The sequence below is a fragment of the Stomoxys calcitrans genome, chromosome 3 (assembly GCF_963082655.1).
Source record: "Stomoxys calcitrans chromosome 3, idStoCalc2.1, whole genome shotgun sequence".
Classification (NCBI taxonomy): domain Eukaryota; kingdom Metazoa; phylum Arthropoda; class Insecta; order Diptera; family Muscidae; genus Stomoxys; species Stomoxys calcitrans.
In genome coordinates this window covers 73459554-73479292 of record NC_081554.1, presented here as the reverse complement: position 1 = coordinate 73479292, position 19739 = coordinate 73459554, and the positions used below count along the sequence as shown (strand labels likewise).

Here is a 19739-nt window from a genome sequence, read left to right as displayed (position 1 = left end):
TACTCCTCGTACTCAAACAAACTCGCCTCAGACAATGGCGAGAAGGCATACAAAAAAAAAAAAGATTGCCTTTCGACTGGCTCAATCGCTCATCTACTCATGCTGGGTATATGCCAAAGCGCAGCAAGTAAGCCAGCGACCTTTTTGTGAAATAAACAAGCCAGACAAACAATACAACAATGTTGGGATTTTAACTTTAAGCACGACATTGTCTTTGCCCCCAGTGCAGCTCCATCATATTCTCATCATCATCAGCGGCAGCGGCCAATAACAGGCTAACTCCAAACAACTAACCATCATCGTCATCGCCATATTCCCCAAGAGTTGTTGGCCCAGGTAACCAGCACATACTTTGGAATTTTATTCTCAAAGTCCACAGAGTTTATTCACAAGTGACTCACTATGGGTATTCTCTAAAATCAAAATTACGATATCGCTGCGGTTGATGGTGTCACACTGTTTTAGTTTCTTCTTCTTCTTCTTTGAGGTTTAAGGTAACCTAAAATTGTTATTCTGCCTGATCATGTTTTGCTGATAAGGGTGTTTTTAGAAGCAATACGAAACTGAAAACAACATTTCACCACTGAGTAATACGGATATTGTATTTGGAATTACAGTGGTTAAGACTCGTCAAAATATTTTTTTTACTAAATTCGTCATTCCTGTGAAATCAGAGGATATGCTTCTGGCTAAATGCGAGATTTTCAAGAATAGGTTTCAAATGTCATCAAAGGCCAGAGGGTCACGTATGGATATGTAAAATGGTAATCGATCCAATTTTCATATAAACCGATCCCCCGATAAAGAGTATTGAGCCCATAAAAGGAGAATTTTTTCATCCGATTTCGATGAAATTTGAAACAGTGAGCCTTGGGACCCCTCTACACCTTCATGTTGAATATCGTCCAGATCGGACCTTATTTAGATAAAGCTGCCATATGGACCGATTCCCCAGTATAGAGTATTGAGCCCATAAAAGGAGCATTTTTTCATCCGATTTCGATGAAATTTGAAACAGTGTGCCTTGGTACCTCTCTACACCTTCTTGTTGAATATCGTACAGATTGGACCATATTTGGATATAGCTGCCATATAGACCGATCTCCCGATATGAAGTATTGAGTCTATAAAAGGAGTATTTTTCATCGGATTTCTATGAAATTTGAAACAGTGTGCCTTGGTACCTCTCTACACCTTCTTGTTGAATATCGTCCAGATCGGACCATAATTGGATATAGCTGCCATATAGACCAAACTACCGATATAGAGTATTGAACCCATAAAAGGAGAATTTTTCATCCGATTTCTATCAAATTTGAAACAGTAAGCCTTGGTATCCCTCTACACCTTCTTGTTGAATATCGTACAGATTGGACCATATTTGGATAAAGCTGCCATATAGACCGATTCCCCGGTATAGAGTATTGAGCATAGGCTAAAAGGAGCATTTTTCATACGATTTCGATGAAATTTGAAACAACGATTTCTACACCTTTTTTATACCCTCCACCATAGGATGATGGTATTCTAATTTCGTCATTCCGTTTGTAACACCTCGAAATATGCGTCTGGGACCCCATAAATATATATTCTTGATCGTCATATCATTTTAAGTCGATCTAGCCATGTCTGTCCGTGCATCCGTCTGTCTGTCGAAAGCACGCTAACTTTGGAAGGAGTAAATAAATACATTTTATTAGTGTAGGTCGGTTAGGATTGTAAATGGACCAAATCGGTTCATGTTTTGATATAGCTGCCATATACACCGATCTTGAGTCTTGACTTCTTGAACCTCTAGAGGGCGCAATTCTCGTCCGATTTGACTGAAATTTTGCACGTAGTGTTTTGGTATCACTTCCAACAACTGTGTGAAGTATGATTCAAATCGGTTCATAATCTGGTATAGCTGTCATATAAACCGATCTTGCATCTTGACTTCTTGAGCCCATAGAGTGTGCAATTCTCATCCGATTGTGCTGAAATTTTGCATGAGGTGTTTTGTTGTATATATATATATAACTGTGCAAACCGGTCTATAACCTGACATAACTGCCATATAAACCGATATGTGATCTTAATTTCTTGAGGCCTATAGAAGTCGCAATTCTCATCCAATTTAGAAGACATTTTGTACAACGGCTTCTCTCATGACCTTCAACATACGTGTCCAATATGGTCTGAATCGATCTATAGCTTCATACCCATAATAAACCGATCCCATATAAACCGATCTCCCGATTTTGCTTGTTCAGCCCCTACAAAGCGCAATTCTTATCCGAATAAACTGAAATAATACACCATGACTTCTACAATTTTCAGCATTCATTTATGGTCTGAATCGGACTATAACTTGATATAGCTCCAATAGCACAGCAGTTCTTATGCAATATTATTTGTTAGCCTAAAAAGAGATACTTCGCTTAGAATTCTACAAATGCGATCCATGGTGGAGGGTATATAAGACTCGGCCCGACCGAACTTAGCACGTTCTTACTTGTTGATTATCATGCATATCGGTCAATATTTGGATATAGACCATATATTGCAATATGGTCCGATCTGGACCATATTTGACGGGAATGGGTAAGTGACTACCAGAACTCCCTCTGCCAATTTTCATCGAATCGTTTAATAAATGGATCTTTTATGACCTAAATACCCTATATCAGGAGATTGGGCGGTCGGTCTATAGGGTAGCCATATGGGTAGGAGTCTACAAGAACTCGCTGTGCCAAATTTTATCGAAATCGGTCGATCTTTACAGTGGCTGTATACAACTAATTTCCAATTTTATACCCAGCACCATAAGGTGGGGGTATACTAATCTAGTCCTCAATCCATTCTCCCATCGCCTTCAGTCTCATAGCCGCAGTGGCCGCCTCACACAAGACAATATGTTCTCTGAACCTGCCAAGACAATATGTTCTCTGAACCTGTTGTATGGTCCTTATGTCGCACTTTTTCTCCATAACAGTCCACCAAACTACTGAGGCGTAAGTAAGTATTCATCTAATCACGCTCCTGTAGAACCAGTGGACTATCGAGCCAACGGTCCGTCTACATAGTGCCCAACATCTGTGAGCCTTCTCAGTACGCTCCTGAATGTGACACTTCCAATTCAGTTTCCTGTCCAAGATCACACCTAAGTATTTGACCTTTTCAGATCAATCCCATGGCAGCCGGTTGTACGCACCGGATTGACCCGATGGAATCTTCATCGGCAAGGGCTGCCGCCTCAGTGTACGTGTTCGTCTTTTTTCGTCATGGGAGAGGCACATCCCGGAGTGCCTTCTCCGTATGCTTCTGGTCCGTGCCGGGATTGAAAAGAACCCCGGACCCTGGTTCTGTTCCGTTTGCCAGAACCGCCTTCATCATCGGTCAGTGTCGGTGAGGTGTAACAGGTGCTTGGAGTGGGTACATTTCCGTTCTTGCTCTGGCCTAACTTCGCTACGGGAGTATAGTCATACTGGCTATGTCGCTAGGTGCTGTGCGAACATAGCCAGCAGTGGGTCACAAGCGTCGCCGTCGTCGCCTTCGGCGTCCTCGTCGTCGGACTATGTGACCCCCCCGACCTCTCCCGTACGGCAATTTATGCAAAGACAGCACCCTAGCCCTACTATTGCCAGGCCAGTGTCGGGAAATGTATCGTTCCTGCAGTTAAACTGCAATGGACTGCGAGGCAAGATTGATGAGATTGTAGATTTTATGAGTCGGAAGAGCATATCGGTCGCAGCGATCCAGGAGACAAAGCTGACTAACACCTGCAGCTTGCACAGTTGTCACGGCTACAATGTGCTACGTAAGGATCGCTCAAGGAATGGAGGTGGGGGATTGGCCTTCGTTATACACCATTCCGTGCAGTATAGACCTATCTCGCCTGCGCTTGACGCTAGTGACCCATACATGGAATGTATGGGGGTAGCAGTCAGGTCTGGTACTGCCGAGATAGAGATATACAACGTGTATATACCGCCGGTTGGCAGCTGTGTCCCGATTAATGGCCAGGCCTACAGCCCCAACATAAGTGGGTTGCTATCTGGCCATAGTCGTCTGGTTCTGGGGGATTTCAATGCACATCACTCGTCATGGCATTCTCCCCTAGGCAACGACCAGCGTGGCATAGCTTTGGCAGAGCAGATAGATAGCTCCACGTTTTGCACGGTGAATGAGGATGCCCCCACTAGGATTACGAGGAGGTGCAGCAGCTCGCCAGACATCTCAATCGCATCCCCTGATCTCCTGAGTGACGTATCCTGGCAAGCCGTCATCTCTTTGGGGTCAGACCACCTCCCCATAATCCTCACCATCGACCGACCACCCGACTTCATAACCTCTGAGCGCCGAACGTTCATCAACTACAAGAATGCCAATTGGACTGGCTTCAGAGAGTATACCAATCGCCGCTTCAATGAACTGCCACCCCCCTCTGATGTGCTTGTGGCCGAGAGGAAATTCCGAGACATCATCAACGCAGCAGCCGCTCGCTTTATACCAGCCGGTCGAATACCGCAAGTGCGACCCAATTTCCCGGCGCAAGCAGTGGTACTCGCAGACGAGCGTGATGGGATTCGTGCTATGGACCCTGCTAACCCCAGAATCAGCGAGCTGAATCTGGAAATAAACAGGGTAGTCAACGAACATAAGCGGAATTTGTGGCTGGAACACTTGGAGCAATGTAACTTAGGCACCGGTGCAGGCAAATTTTGGGCCACTGTTAAGTCTCTCTCGAACCCCGGTAGACGGGACGACAGGACCTCAGTCACTTTTGGCGAGTTAACCGTGACTGATCCGAAGAGATGCGCCAGGTTGTTCAACCGTCAATTTATCGTGCATCCCGAGAGAGACAGGGCAAGGAGGAGAGCCATTCGCCGTATTCGTGGTCTCCGAGCCGATGAACAGCCATCACAATTTACCGTGGGCGAAGTTACGAATGTCATCCGTGGCGCCAAATCTTCCAAGGCGTTGGGCCCCGACGGAATCTCTACATTGATGCTGAAGAATCTGGATTTACCTGGAGTTGAGTACCTTACCACTGTCCTTAACCTGTCATTGAACACTCTTATAGTTCCCGATGTCTGGAAAATGGGCAGAGTGATCCCGCTACTGAAGCCTGGTAAAGACCCGAGTTTGGGGGAGTCGTACAGACCGATCTCCCTTCTCTCACCAGTGGCTAAGACGCTTGAGGCATTACTCCTCCCGAGCCTCGTAGGAGAATTTCCATTCGCCGAGCATCAACACGGATTTCGGAGACTGCACAGCACAACAACAGCTTTGCATGCCATCACCACACACATTTGCCGTGGCTTCAATCAACCCAGGCCATGTGATAGGACGGTCCTCGTGGCATTGGACCTATCGAAGGCATTCGACACGGTCAGCCATGCCAAATTATTTGAGGACATCGCCAACACGTCCCTCCAGCCAGGCCTTAAACGTTGGGTCGCGAATTATCTGTGTGGCCGCCAGTCATTTGTGGAATTTAGGGATAAGAAGTCAAAACACCGTAGAGTGAAACAGGGAGTTCCCCAAGGCGGGGTGATATCTCCGGCTCTGTTTAACCTCTACCTATCCTCCATCCCACCTCCTCCAGACGGCATAGAGATCGTATCATATGCGGACGACTGTACGATCTTGGCATCAGGCCCTCCACCCATTGATGACATCTGCGATAGGTTGAACGTCTACCTCAACGAGCTTGCCTCATATTTCGCTGCAAGAAATCTGAAGATATCCGCCACCAAATCTTCAGCCACACTGTTCACTACAAATACGCGTGAGGTGAATTCTGAGCTGACTGTGATGGTCGATGGAGAATTGATTCCGACCATCAAGTGTCCCAAAATACTTGGCGTCACATTTGACAGCTCCTACACTTTCTCCCCACATGCCACAGCAATCTGCAATAAAGTCAAAAGTAGAAACAAGGTCCTCAAGTCACTCGCTGGCAGCACTTGGGGTGCAGACAAAGAAACCTTGTTGACCACGTACAAAGCAATTGGCCGGTCTGTGGTAAGTTATGCAGCGCCAGTGTGGTCACGTCAGCTTTGTGACACGCAGTGGAATAATATTCAGATCTGTCAGAATGCCGCCCTCCGAACTGCGACGGGCTGCCTCCTTAGTTCTCATGTGGACCACCTCCACCAGGAGACAAAGATCCTACCAGTGCGAAGACATAACTACATGCTGTCTAAGCAATACCTTTTGGGCTGTTATCGCAGAAATCATCCAAATCATCATCTTGTGGATAGATACCCACCGCCCAGAAGCCTTAAGGTAGATCTACATGATCTAGAGCGTGAGGTCCAGCGCTACAAGAGAGAACCTCTAGATCAAGCGGGTCTGAACAACATTCATGCAGACACGGTAGCAGACGCGTTAACTGGCTACCGGGTGAATGTAGTCCTTGGAGAACGACCGCCACCCATTGCACCCGAAGAAATCGACCTCCCCCGGCAAACCAGAGTGATTCTGGCTCAATTACGTTCCGGCAGATGCAGCCGCCTCAATTCCCACAGAGCTAGGATTGATGCCGACGTGCAAGATGTATGTCCCGACTGTAACCAGGGACCGCACGATACACGTCACCTGTTTAACTGCCCGGCCAGACCCACTCGACTCAGACCCAGATCCCTGTGGACGCACCCCATCTTAGTCGCGGAGTTCCTGGGTCTTGACACTCAACAGAATCAAGCAGACGAAAGATAGTACACAATAAACTGCTACAACAACAACAACAACAACCTTTTCAGATATCGAAATCGGTTTATTGAGGAAACGTGGTGCGTTAAATTGGCCCACCTTCGTCTTCCTCGTGAACGGGCATATTTCAATCTTCTCTGGGTTAACATTGAAACCTCTGGGTCTAGCCCAGTTATATGCCATATGCAAGACCCTTTCGGCCCTTCTGCATAGCTCGTTCGTATGCTTACTCCTTAGAAGTATTTTAACATTGTCTGCGTATCAGACGGATTCAAATCCTTCCTTCCTCAGTCAGCATTGCGTATGCTGACTTCCTCAGTCAGCATACGTCATTTATGGTGGTCACCCATAGGAGTGGCGATAAAATGCCCTCCTGTGTCATGCCCTGTGCCACTTTCTCCTTTATATTTATGCCATGGGACACATAATTTATCCATCTGTTCCATAACATATGGTTTATGCAGTCTCTCAGGACCGGGTCCACCCGGTACTGGTCTAAGGATTCGGTCAGCACATTGTTAAAAGTCCCCTCGATGTCAATGCATACCGTCAGAGTGTACGTTTTGGCATCGAAGGATTCTTCTATTTTATGCACAACCTCGTCTAGGGCAGTCTCCATCGACCATCCCTTGACATAGGCATGCTGTTTGTATTTGGGCAGTTCGCTGGATGTCCTACTCTTTATCATGAAGTCCACAATACGATCCATGGTTTTGCGTAGAAAGGACGTAAGGCTTATGGCTCTGTAGGCCTTTGGTGTCGCATAACTTGCCTTGCCGGGCTTAGGTATAAACACCACACTTGGCTCCTGCCAGGCTTTCGGAATATATGCAAATCCTAGTCACGCGGTGAAAATATTGACAAGATGAGACATGAGAAGCTTATCGGATTCGGCGCTGGCCATGTTATTCAAAACCTAATGTAGCGATGGTCAGAGAAAGAGTGTTCTATGGAGACCCTCCAATCACGAACCTCATCGATTAGATTTTCCGAACATATCGTCACATCTAATACCTCCTCCCTAATCCTATTAACAAAGGTAGCGGTGTTACCAATATTAAGTGTTATTAGGTCGTTAGTATTCAAGAACTTTGCCAGGGCTTGGCCCCGCTTATTAGTGTTGGTACTACCCCACAAAATGTGGTGAGAGTTCGCATTGCACCCTATTAGTACCTCGTTTCCTGTCTGTTTTGCTTGCCTCATCAGCCGTTGCAGCTCCCACGTGGGTGACGGTGTCGGAGAGTCGAAAGGCAGTTAAAGTGATGACAGGTATGCTCCATCGTCTCCCTGTCTCACCACTGTTGCATCCGACGTTGACAACTCTGGGTAAAATATATAATTCAAATTTTTATGACAAATAACACAGGTCCTCGGTCGAGTACCAGTGTTAGCATAGAACCATTGGTAGTTGATATGGCTCAGTCCAGAAACTTTGTTCCGGGTCGTCCATGGCTCCTGCATTAAAGCAATATGAATCTTGACCTTGCTGATTTTCTCTATCAGAGGTGTATAGCAGTCTCGCTTCGGTGGGGGTTTTTCTGGATTACCTCAATCATTAATCCTCCAGTAAATGGGCATCTTGGCAGTAGGTGATAATCTCATCGTCTGCTCTCTGTTCTTTAGACAGCATTGACTTTCCTGTCACTGCACTGCCTGATGTCATCGTTTTAGGTTCTTTGCCTAGTCTAGTCTTCCGACTCTTTATAAAGTCGGTAATGGTTCCATCGTCGGGTCCCTGTTCGTTAGGCTGTATTGGGTTTCCATTCCCTGTACTGCCTGTTGTTTCAATACTAGGATCTTTGCCTATCTTGGTCTTCCAAATCTGAAGTAAATGGGCTTCTTGGGAGTAGGTGATGGTACCCCAGATTTTGTTTGCTAATTTAACTGACCGAAATGTTTGCTAATACAGTAGCTCTGTGTTTGCTGAAACAACAGTAATGCCTGCTTTTCATTTTCACCAGATAAAAGCTGCTGTTTAAGCAACCATTTTTGCTGTTTTGAGTAACAAATTTGGTTGTTACTCAGAATGGAGTGTCTTTAATAGATTTTTCGAGATAACTTCTAACTACTGGCTCATAAGTGTATGCTCGTAGTGGCATAGGGCGGGTTAAAATCCGCACACCCCTATGCACCTTGAGTGCATGGTAAGCATACGAGGCTTCTCCAACCACTGTGCTAAGTTCTTGGTAACAGATGACACTCATTAAAAATATTCCTATATGGGGGCATACCCCAATGTAGAAATTTTATTTAACTGACATGATGAAATCCTTATATTTCTACGAAACACCATAATTTCTAATTAAATGTCACACTACAATCAAAAATTAGTCATAATACTCATATTCTTGTGTACCTATTACTTCACAAAAAAAAAGTGTAACACCATAAACTTTAACGTAGCAACACGTGGTGAAACTTTTTGTTTTCTACCGCGTAAAAATGTTTTTGTTTGTGGTTTTTTTCTTTCTTGTATTTATTCCCGCACTTACATATGTATGTATATTTAGGTTCAATTGAAAATACACATTGATTGGTGAGGAGGGGGAGAAGGAGGAGTGAGTTTGGATGACGTTTGCAATCATCACTCTCCTTCAGAGTACAATTAATTTTCTCTCAATACAATATGTTCAAGTTGAACATGAATATCGTTTGAAGGGGGTGGGGGGGGGGCGTATAAAGAGAGGCCTTTGCGACGGTTGTTAATGATGTTGGCGATGTAAATAAGAAAATAAATATATATGCATACATATGTCCGCATGTTTGTATGCACATACATACATATGTATTGGGCTTTGAGTTGCCTGCATCTCGTACCTTGAATGAATGAAAATTGTTGGTCCCATAAATTTACTATGAATGTATTTATATGTGTGTACGTTCTTTCGACAATTGTTTGCATTTGTATTTCTTTTCTCAAAACGTAACAACAACATAAATGACAACAACTCAAATAAGAATAATGGCAACCCTGCAAACATTTTCCAACCCAGGAGTCAGTGAAACGTGACGTGTAGGCGTTAAGTTTCAACGCCGGCATAACTGTTTTTTAGTTGCAAAAATTACTCCAGTTGTTAGAAACTGTTCCCCGCCTGAGACAGTTTTTTGGCGTTACTTAAGAGACACTTCATAAAGTATTTTTGCAGTGACTCAAGAAAGGAATCACAAACGATCCTGCCAAGAGTGCCGTAAAAGAGTCGCCAAGTATTGATAAAAGATTATTCAAAAGGTTTTATTTCTATTTTATTTATTGTTTTTATTTTCAATGATTAGGAATATAAACAAAAACATTAAAACTTAACTTTAAATTTGTATTTAGACTTTAGTTATGACAAGATATATGTTTTTTTTTGGATAAATCACATTCAGAAAAAAACATGTTATAGTCCGATTCGGACCATAAATGAATGATGAACATTGTAGAAGTCATTGTGTAATATTTCAGTTCATTCGGATAAGAATTGCGCCTTGCAGGGGCTCAAGAAGCAAAATCGGTAGATCGATTTAAATGGGAGCTGTATCAAGCTATTGATTGATTCAGACCATATTAGACACGTATGTTGAAGATCATAAGAGAAGCCGTTGTCCAAAAATGTCTGCCAAATCGGATGAGAATTGCGCCCCCTAGAGGCTCAAGAAGTCAAGATTCCAGATCGGCTTATATGGCAGCTATATCAGGTTATGTACCGATTTGCACCATACATAGCACAGTCAAAAAAAAAACACCTCATGCAAAATTTCAGCCCAATCGGATGAGATTTGCGCGCTCTATTGACTCAAGAAGTCAAGATCCAAGATCGGTTTATATGACAGCTATACCAGATTATTAACGGATACCAAAACACCAGGTACAAAATTTCATTGAAATCGGACGAGAAGTGCGTCCTCTAGAGGCACAAGAAGTCATGATTCAAGATCGGTATATATGGCAGCTATATCCAAACATGGACCGTTTTTAACCATATTTAGCGCAGTTTTTGGAAGTGATACAAAAACACCACGTGCAAAATTTCAGTCAAATCGGACGAGAATTGCGCCCTCTAGAGGTTCAAGAAGTCAAGACCCAAGATCGGTTTATATGGCAGCTATATCTAAACCGATTTGACCCATTTACAATCCCAACCGACAAACACTAATAAAAAGTAAAGGGTGATTTTTTTGAGGTTAGGATTTTCATGCATTAGTATTTGACAGATCACGTGGGATTTCAGACATGGTGTCAAAGAGAAAGATGCTCAGTATGCTTTGACATTTCATCATGAATAGACTTACTAACGAGCAACGCTTGCAAATCATTGAATTTTATTACCAAAATCAGTGTTCGGTTCGAAATGTGTTCATTCACCGTAACGTTGCGTCCAACAGCATCTTTGAAAAAATACGGTCCAATGATTCCACCAGCGTACAAACCACACCAAACAGTGCATTTTTCGGGATGCATGGGCAGTTCTTGAACGGCTTCTGATTGCTCTTCACTCCAAATGCGGCAATTTTGCTTATTTACGTAGCCATTCAACCAGAAATGAGCCTCATCGCTGAACAAAATTTGTCAAAATTTGAACACATTTCGAACCGAACACTGATTTTGGTAATAAAATTCAATGATTTGCAAGCGTTGCTCGTTAGTAAGTCTATTCATGATGAAATGTCAAAGCATACTGAGCATCTTTCTCTTTGACACCATGTCTGAAATCCCACGTGATCTGTCAAATACTAATGCATGAAAATCCTAACCTCAAAAAAATCACCCTTTATTTGTGCAAAATTTCAAGCGACTAGCTTAACTCCTTCGAAAGTTATCGTGCTTTCGACAGACAGACGGACGGACAGACATGGCTAGATCGACTTAAAATGACATGACGGTCAAGAATGTATATACCTTATGGGGTCTCAGACGCATATTTCGAGATGTTACAGAATGACGCAATAAGTATACCCCAATCCTATGGTGGAGGGTATAAAAACTATCTTCTGATTGCCTGTCGAGAAGATAAAATGCAATAGCTCGTGTATTTTGTTTTTTGTAAAACACAAACAATCGTTTTTTTTAACAGATCGGACGAGTCTAAGTCGTCACTATATGGCGATTGCCGATGAATGGCACTTCAAAATGTTGGCGGGGAACAAACATCAAGCACACTACGTGTTGTATTTAGTCGCCCAGCCATTCTGGCCGCCAGGAAGGGGTGTGTATATTTCTGTAACTGATTACTTTTTCCTCTTTTGCTGGTGTTGTTGTTATTATGATTGCTTCTCATGGCGACAGCAACAGCAACAGATACAACAACATCATCATTCTCAACTTCATTATTGTAAGCTCATCATTATGGTGATTGCCACACCATCATCAAACCATTCACACAGTCGTTTCATCGATAATGAAATATCTGTCGTATGTAGTAGAGGAAGAAGTAGTAGGTGATGATAATGTTGGTACACTTTTCTGTACTCTTAGAAACTTGGAGGCGCTGCCGTACAACATGTTTTCATTTCAAATGTGTCTTGCTTTTATTTAATACGGAACAAGTAGCAAACCACTGCGCAGAATTTCAGCCAAAACGTATAATAATTGTGCCCTCCCAAGTGGTAAAATCGGTAGAACGCTTCGTAAAGGAGCAACATTTAGAGCGCACAACAAGTCGATTACTGGCTTAGGTGTATGTCCTTGGTGGCATGGGGCGGATTAATATCTGCACCCTCTTTTCAACCCAACCTAACCTAAGGGAGCAACATCAGGTTATAGACCGATTTGGATTATATCGGGTTTTTCAATAAAAGCGCTAAAGAAGTTTTTTTTATACCCACCACCATAGCAGGCGGGTAGTTAGGTTAGGTAGGAGTGGCATTCCTTTACTGACTCACATAGACAATTTTAGGTCCATTATGACACCACAGTAGCGACAGATCAAGGCTTCTGGCGGGAATCGGATCCACGACCACTGCACTGGTAATCCAAGCACGCTACCAACGCGGCTATACTAATCTAGTCATTCCATTTGTAACACCTCGAAATATTCGTCTAAGATCCCTTAAAGTATATATATACTTGATAGTCCAGACGTTCTGAGTCGATCTAGCCATGTCCGTCCGTCTGTCGAAATCACCATAGAAGTCGAACGCGGAAAGCTAGCCGCTTGAAATTTTGCACAGATACTTAATATCGATGTAGGTCGTTGGGGATTGCAAATAAGCCATTCAGATTTAGATTTAGCTCCCATGTAAACCGATCTCCCGATTTGACTTCTTGAGCCCCTGGAAGCCTCACTCTTAGTGTTCTATGATGACATGACCAACAACGGTGCCAAGTACGGTCCGAATCGATATATAACCTGATATCTCCCTAATTGACTTCTTCAGCCCCGATTAGTCCGATTTGGCTGAAATTTTGCACGTAGTGTTCTGTTATGACTTCCAACAGCTGTGTTGAGTTCGGTCGAAACCTGTCTATAACCTGATATAAATCAATCTACCGATTTGACCTCTTGAGCCCCTGGAAGCCCCAGTTTTTGTTCAATTTGGTTGAAATTTTGCATGTGGTGTTCTGTTCTGACCTTCAACAATAGACTCAGAAAAGACTTCTTTGCTGGAGCTTCTTCATCCATTTTGACAACATGACCTAGCCAAAGCAGCCGTTGTATTCTGATAAGTGTAACTATGCTATCGTCGTCTTACAGTTCGTGATTCATATCACGCCTACATTCTCCATTAACGCAAACTGGTCCATATATTTTACGTAGAATCTTTCTCTCAAACACTTCAAACACTGCCTCATCAGCTTTCACAAGTACCCATGCTTCAGAATCATATAACAGCACGGGTAGTATCAGTGTCTTGTATAGTGTAATCTTCCTCTGTCGAGAGGTGGCCATGTTTTTAAACTGCTTTCTTAGTCCAAAGCAGCGTCTGTTTGCCAGTATTATTCTTCGCTTTATCTCAAATCTGGTGTCATTTGTTTCGGTTACGGCGGTGCCTAGGTAGATAGAGTTACTGACTATCTCAAAGTTGTGGTTCCCAACATTCTCCATTTTCTTTATCTGCTCGGTTGTACAAGGCGTTTTGGGAGTTGAAACCATCCTTTTCGTTTTATCTCCATTTACTGCCAGACCCATTTTCACTGACTTTCTTTCGATTCTTTCAAAGGCAGCCGTTGCTACTTCCGGTGACCGACCTGTCGATTTCGTCGGCATAGGCGAATAGCATATGTGATTAGTGTGCCATATCTGTTCATATCTGCATCTCGTATAATCTTCTCCAGCATGGGTTTTGTGGGATTGCACAAGTATCCCTCGTTGTGGTCAGCAGCTCATACCATCACGGTATAATCGAGGCGTCAATAGGAAACCTGGAAGGAGTGGAAGAGGTTCCCGATCGGATACCTGAGACGACACTTGACGTCGAGTGCGAGGCACTGCTGCCAGCGGCAAAGTCTTGGACTGACGGAACCCTAGTATTGCCGTCTGAAAGATCATGTTACACGGATGGATCAAAGCCAGGGGACAGAGTGGGCCTGGGGGTCTACATTGAGAACCCATGGACTGAAATCTGTTTTAGACTGCCCGACCATAATACGGACCTGCAGGCAGAGATCGGGGCGATCACGGAATGCGTGAGGGGATGTGGTACTAACGCGAGGACGTCGAGTGTGAACATCTTTACGGACAGTAAAATGGCCAAATTGAAAAAAAATGGAGGCCACCGTAGCGCAGAGTTCAGCATGTCCGCCTATGACGCTAAACTCCTGGGTTCGAATCCTGGTGAGACCATCAGAAAAAATAACCCGAAGCATTTCCGGTCGACGCAGTCCGAGTTAAAGGCGTGGGCGACGAATGCGCATGTAACACTGTAGAACAGGGAAACAGTCGTTAGGACGGCGAATATCCTACGGGATGATCCGGATCGTGAGAGGACTAGACTATTACAGAAAGGTAGTAAGAAGGAGTTCAGTATAGCTTTTGGTGTTACGAGCACATAGGATTACGAGCTCACTGAAGCGAAATCGGTGCGGCAAGTGATGAGGCAAATGCAAGTATTGGTCTTATCACGCTACTGTAGTGTTAATGGAATATCCACGGATTCAGGCCTCATTTCGGGCCTACATCTGTGAGCCTTCTCAGTACGCTCCTGAATGTGGGACTTCCAATTCAGGTTCCCGTCCAAAATCTCAGCTAAGCATTTGACCTTGTCAGATATCGAAATGGTCTTATTGAGGCAACGTGGTGCGTTGAATTGGCCCACCTTCGTCTTCCTCGTGAACAGGCCTATTTCAACCTTCTCTCTCTTCTGCATAGCTGGTTCTGATCCTTACTCCTTAGAAGTATTATAACATTGGGTAGCAAAAGGGTTAAAATCCCTCCTCACTCACCATCAGTGATAGGTCATAAATTGTGGTCACCCATAGGAGTGGCGATAAAATGCTCCCCTGTGGCGTGTCCTGTGCCACTTTCTCTCACGTAAGGCTTATACAATAGGTCTGTAGGCCTTTGGTGTCGCATAACTTGCTTTGCCGGGCTTGGTTATAAATGTCACCCCTGCTCCCTGCCATGCTTTCGGAGCATATGGAGGTCCCAAGCGCGCTGTGAAAATATTGGCCAGGAGGGGCGCCAGATAGTCCACCCCCTTCTGTAGTAATGCCGGAAATATTCCATCAGGTTCGGGAGACCTCAATGGTTTGAAGCTCCTCAAGGCTTCCTTGACCATAAATTATGTTATGATAATCCTTCGATCAACCTCTTTATTCCAAGATTCCGGTGTCTCCGTGAGTCCCGTCGTATCTTGTGGAAAATGTCTTTTCACCAAAACCCTCAACATGTCCTCTGTTGTCTCTGCTCTCAATCCCATGTCGTTTACTAAAGTTTCAGTTTGGACATGGGTTTTTGAAGAATTTTTTTATCTTGACGGCGTCATTAACGCTATCGACCTGTTCGCAGAAAAGCTTCGAGAAGGCACGTTTTGCCGCTCTGGTAGTATTATTGTATTCCTTAAGCCGTGTGTAATGCGCATCCCAAAAAACTTCCGCTTTTTTACGACGTGCTCTGTTAAAATGTCTGCTGACCTCTTTCCCAATATTGCGAATGTCCTCGGTCATCCAGGTTTTTTCTTGAACTGATTTCCTTTCCCGAAGAGGACAACTATCTTCGAAAAACCCCACCAGTTCGGTCGTAATCCTGTTGACATTTTCGTCAATGTCTACTATGCTTGGACAATCTAAATTATTTTGCCCAAGTCTACTTCTACTGCCCAAGTCTACTTCTTCCGAATTTTGTCCAGTTGGTTTTCAACTTATTCCGGAAGTTTATCGGATTTGGCGCAGGGGAACAAAATCCAAAACTATTGCCTCAGCTCAGTGTGGGCAACCTGAACAGACAAAGGCCCTTTAAGACACAATTATATGGTGCAAAGGCAGAACTGTTAGCACACCTGTCATCTTGATAACCACCAACATTAGGTAGGCTCTTTATAATGTAGAACAAGAGGTTCAGCGTTACAAAATGAAGTCTCTAAACCAAGCAGTGTATCAGGGAGTATTTAAAAACATTAATGAGGATATGGCAGTGGTAGCGAATCTATTAAGTGAGTGCCGTTCTTGGAGATCGTACGCCGCCGATAGTATGGTCTCCAAGACAATGTTTTCTACTAAAGTTTCAAATAAAACATAAATAAAATAATAAATTATCAAAATCAAATGTTATCTATAAATAGGTACCAAATGTCCACAAAATTTCCCATGAAAATCAGGTTTCAACAAAACTTTCGATATAAATCGCAATTCAACGCAACATTTATTTGGAAAATCTAATCTGAACATAATTTTCTACGAAAAAGAGCATAATTATCTACGAAGGCAAAGTTATGCACTTAGTATTAAAAAAAAGTACTTTTTTGTACTATTTCGAAAGTATCATCTCTACCACGAGCTGCAAGTAAGTTTACCTACACACAGATACTTTTCTGAGTATGCATTGTACACACAAGCAGTGGTACTGCTTTGTGAGGTTGCAAATGGCCTTCTTTAAGGCCGCTTGAATGCTAAAGGCCCTGTATAAGCTATTTAAGAAAATCGTTTAGTTACAAAGCGATAACAGAAAAGTTTACGATTTTGGTATTGTATTGCCAATTTTAACGATAATCGTCATCGTTATAATCAGCTGTTTTGGTTAATGAATAGAAAATCTTTAACTAAACGACGGAGAATCACTTGGTGTTTACTTTAACGACGGTAAATAAAACTAACTATGCTTTTGAGTATTTTTTTTATAGATTTTTAGTAAAACATTTCAGATACGGGTGCACAATCAGTCCGCAAAGGAGGTGAGAAAAATTATATACTTATTTTATCGTTTCCTCTTTGGTCATTTCGTTTTTATACCCATCACCGAAGGATGGGGTTATATTCATTTTGTCATTCCGTTTGCAACACATCGAAGTATCCACTTCAGACCCTACAAAGTATATATATTCTTGATCAACGTAAAAATCTAAGACCATCTAGCCATGTCCGTCCGTCTGTCTGTTGGAATCACGCTACAGTCTTTACAAATAGACATATTGTGCTGAAACTTTGCACAGATTCTTTTTTGTCCATGTCCGATTTAGGGTCTTAGGCCTATAAAAGCCACATTTATTATCTGATTTTGCTGAAATTTGGGACAGTGAGTTGTGCTAGGCCAGTCGTCATTCTTCTTCAATTTGGCCCAGATCGGTCCAGATTTGGACCGGTCTTGGGCGCATTTATTGTCAGATTAGGCCATAATTTGGATAGGTGAGTTGTGTTAGGCTCTACAACAACTTTCTGCAATTTGGTCCCGATCGGTCCAGATTTGGATATAGCTGCCATAGACCGATCTCTCGATTGAAGGTCTTAGGCCCATAAAAAGTGCATGTATTGTCCGATGTCGCCCCTCGACATCTTTCTGCAATATGGCACAGATCGGTCCAGATTTGGATATAGCTGCCATATAGACCGATTTCTCGTTTTAAGATCTTGGGTCTATAAAGGGCGCATTTATTGTCAGATATCTCCGAAATTTGCCACCGTGAGTTATGTTAGGTTCTTCGACATATTCCTTCAATTAGGCTCAGATCTGTTCAGATTTGGATATAGCTGCCATATAGACCGATCTCTCGATATAAGGTTTTGGACCCATGAAAGGCGCATTTATTGTCTGATTTCGCCAAAATTTGGGGCAGTGAGTTGTGTTAGGGTCTTCGACATCCTTCATCAATTTGGCCCAGATCGGTCCAGATTTGAATATAGATGGCAGATGGAACCGATCTCTCTATATGGCAGCTATATATATAAAGTCTGAACCGATTTGGGCCAATTTGCGAAAAGACCTTAAATCAAGAGATAGGTCTATGTGGCAGCTATATCCAAATCTGGACCGATCTGAGCCAAATTGAACTGGGAAGTCGACTGGCCTTATACAACTCACTGACCCAAATTTCAGCAAAATCAGATTATAAATGTGGCTTTTATGGGCATAAGACCCTAAATCGGCGGATCGGTTTATATGGGGATTTATCAAGATATAGTCCGATATAGCCATCTTCGAACTTAATATCTCTATTTTTAAAGACTGTAGCGTGATTTCAACAGACAGTCGGACGAACATGGCTAAATCGTCTTAGATTTTTATGCAGATCAAGAATATATATACTTTATAGGGTCGGAAATGGATATTTCGATGTGTTGCAAACGGAATGACAAAATTAATATACCCCCATCCTTCGGTGGTGGGTATAACAATTGTTGAAGTACTTTGGTTTTTATTGGCCTTTAAGTTTTTCTGGCGCACACTGTATATATGGGAGCTTTATCTAAATCTGTACCGTTTTTTGCCGAAACCTATAGCCCTTGCCTTTGGGCTAAAAAAGTAACAAATGCGATCTCCACCTTGATTGCAAAAAGAACAACAGACGGACAAGCTGCAAAGAAAGGATACGCGGACAGACGGACATGGCGAAGCCGAATCTGGAAAGAGTTGTGAAACAAATTTTACATATAATCACAGCCACAGTAGTGACACAGGTTACAGTTGATGCTTCTACCATATATCCCATATAAGACAATTAAGGCCAAAACAGAATGAACGCATTGTGCTTTGTTTTTAAGTGTGGCGTTGAAAAATGCAACTCTGCAAACAAATACCACAAGGGCAAAGCGCAAAAGTTAAAAAAAAAAAATTTCAACTTTGACGACTGAAATCGAGCGTCATTCTGTCTTGCCGTACGTGAAGTAGTGTTTTAAGCCGTCAAAGTTAAAAATTCTTTTACTTTTGAGCATTGCTTTTGTGGGATTTGTTTGCAGAGTTGCATTTTCCAAGGCGACACTCAAAAACAAAGCACGACACTCATTCTGTTTGACCTTTAGAATAACAACTGCGACACATATTTAAAAGGCCTCAAATGCACAACCCTGCTTTACCCATTTCACCACTGTCGTGGTATCTGAGTTCGTCGTGCTGTATCGTTTGTCGCCGTCGGCATTTGTGTGTTAGTATGGGACGATGTGTGTATGCATGTGGCCATCGCACACACAAGCTGAAATTGTTGGCAATAAATTTTCATTCACTTCATTTCTATTTCAGTCGCGCTGTACAAACCAAACAAACCGGTCGAGAAGCGGTCTTCGGGTCCTCGTTTTAGTAGCAAATATTCGATCATTCGTTTATTTTTTTTTTTTGGTTTAATTCTCAGTTTTATTGCAATACAAAAAAGAAAAAAAAAAACAAAACCCATTGGGTAAAATAAAGAAGAAATTAACTTTTCACTATTATAAATGCTGATGAGAGTATAGAGCCGATATGCGATTATATTCGCCTTTGCTGTCATTGAAGTGATATTAATTGAAAGAAAAAGGTGTGTGTGTTTTTTTTGGTATGCGTAGTTGTTGTTGATTAATTGTTTAGCTGCTGGAGGAGAAAAAATGTTTATTTTGCTAATGAAGCAAAATTTTCCATGGTTATTAACTTGTTTTTTTGTTTCATAAAATTAAATTAAAAGCTAAAATCATTAAATGGAGAAAAAACTTGGTGAAATGT

General features: G+C 42.7%; 2 protein-coding genes across 2 annotated transcripts in view; both read left to right on the top strand.

The window, feature by feature from the left end:
* Positions 1-19739, top strand: part of LOC106091981 (protein starmaker) — a 368113-nt gene that overhangs the window by 302985 nt on the left and 45389 nt on the right. The window lies entirely within an intron of this gene.
* LOC106091982 (uncharacterized) overlaps positions 19282-19739 on the top strand; it is a 33102-nt gene continuing 32644 nt past the window's right edge. Inside the window, exon 1 of the mRNA XM_013258710.2 lies at positions 19282-19557. The gene's annotated coding sequence lies outside the window, so the exon portion shown is untranslated. The remainder of the gene's footprint in view (positions 19558-19739) is intronic.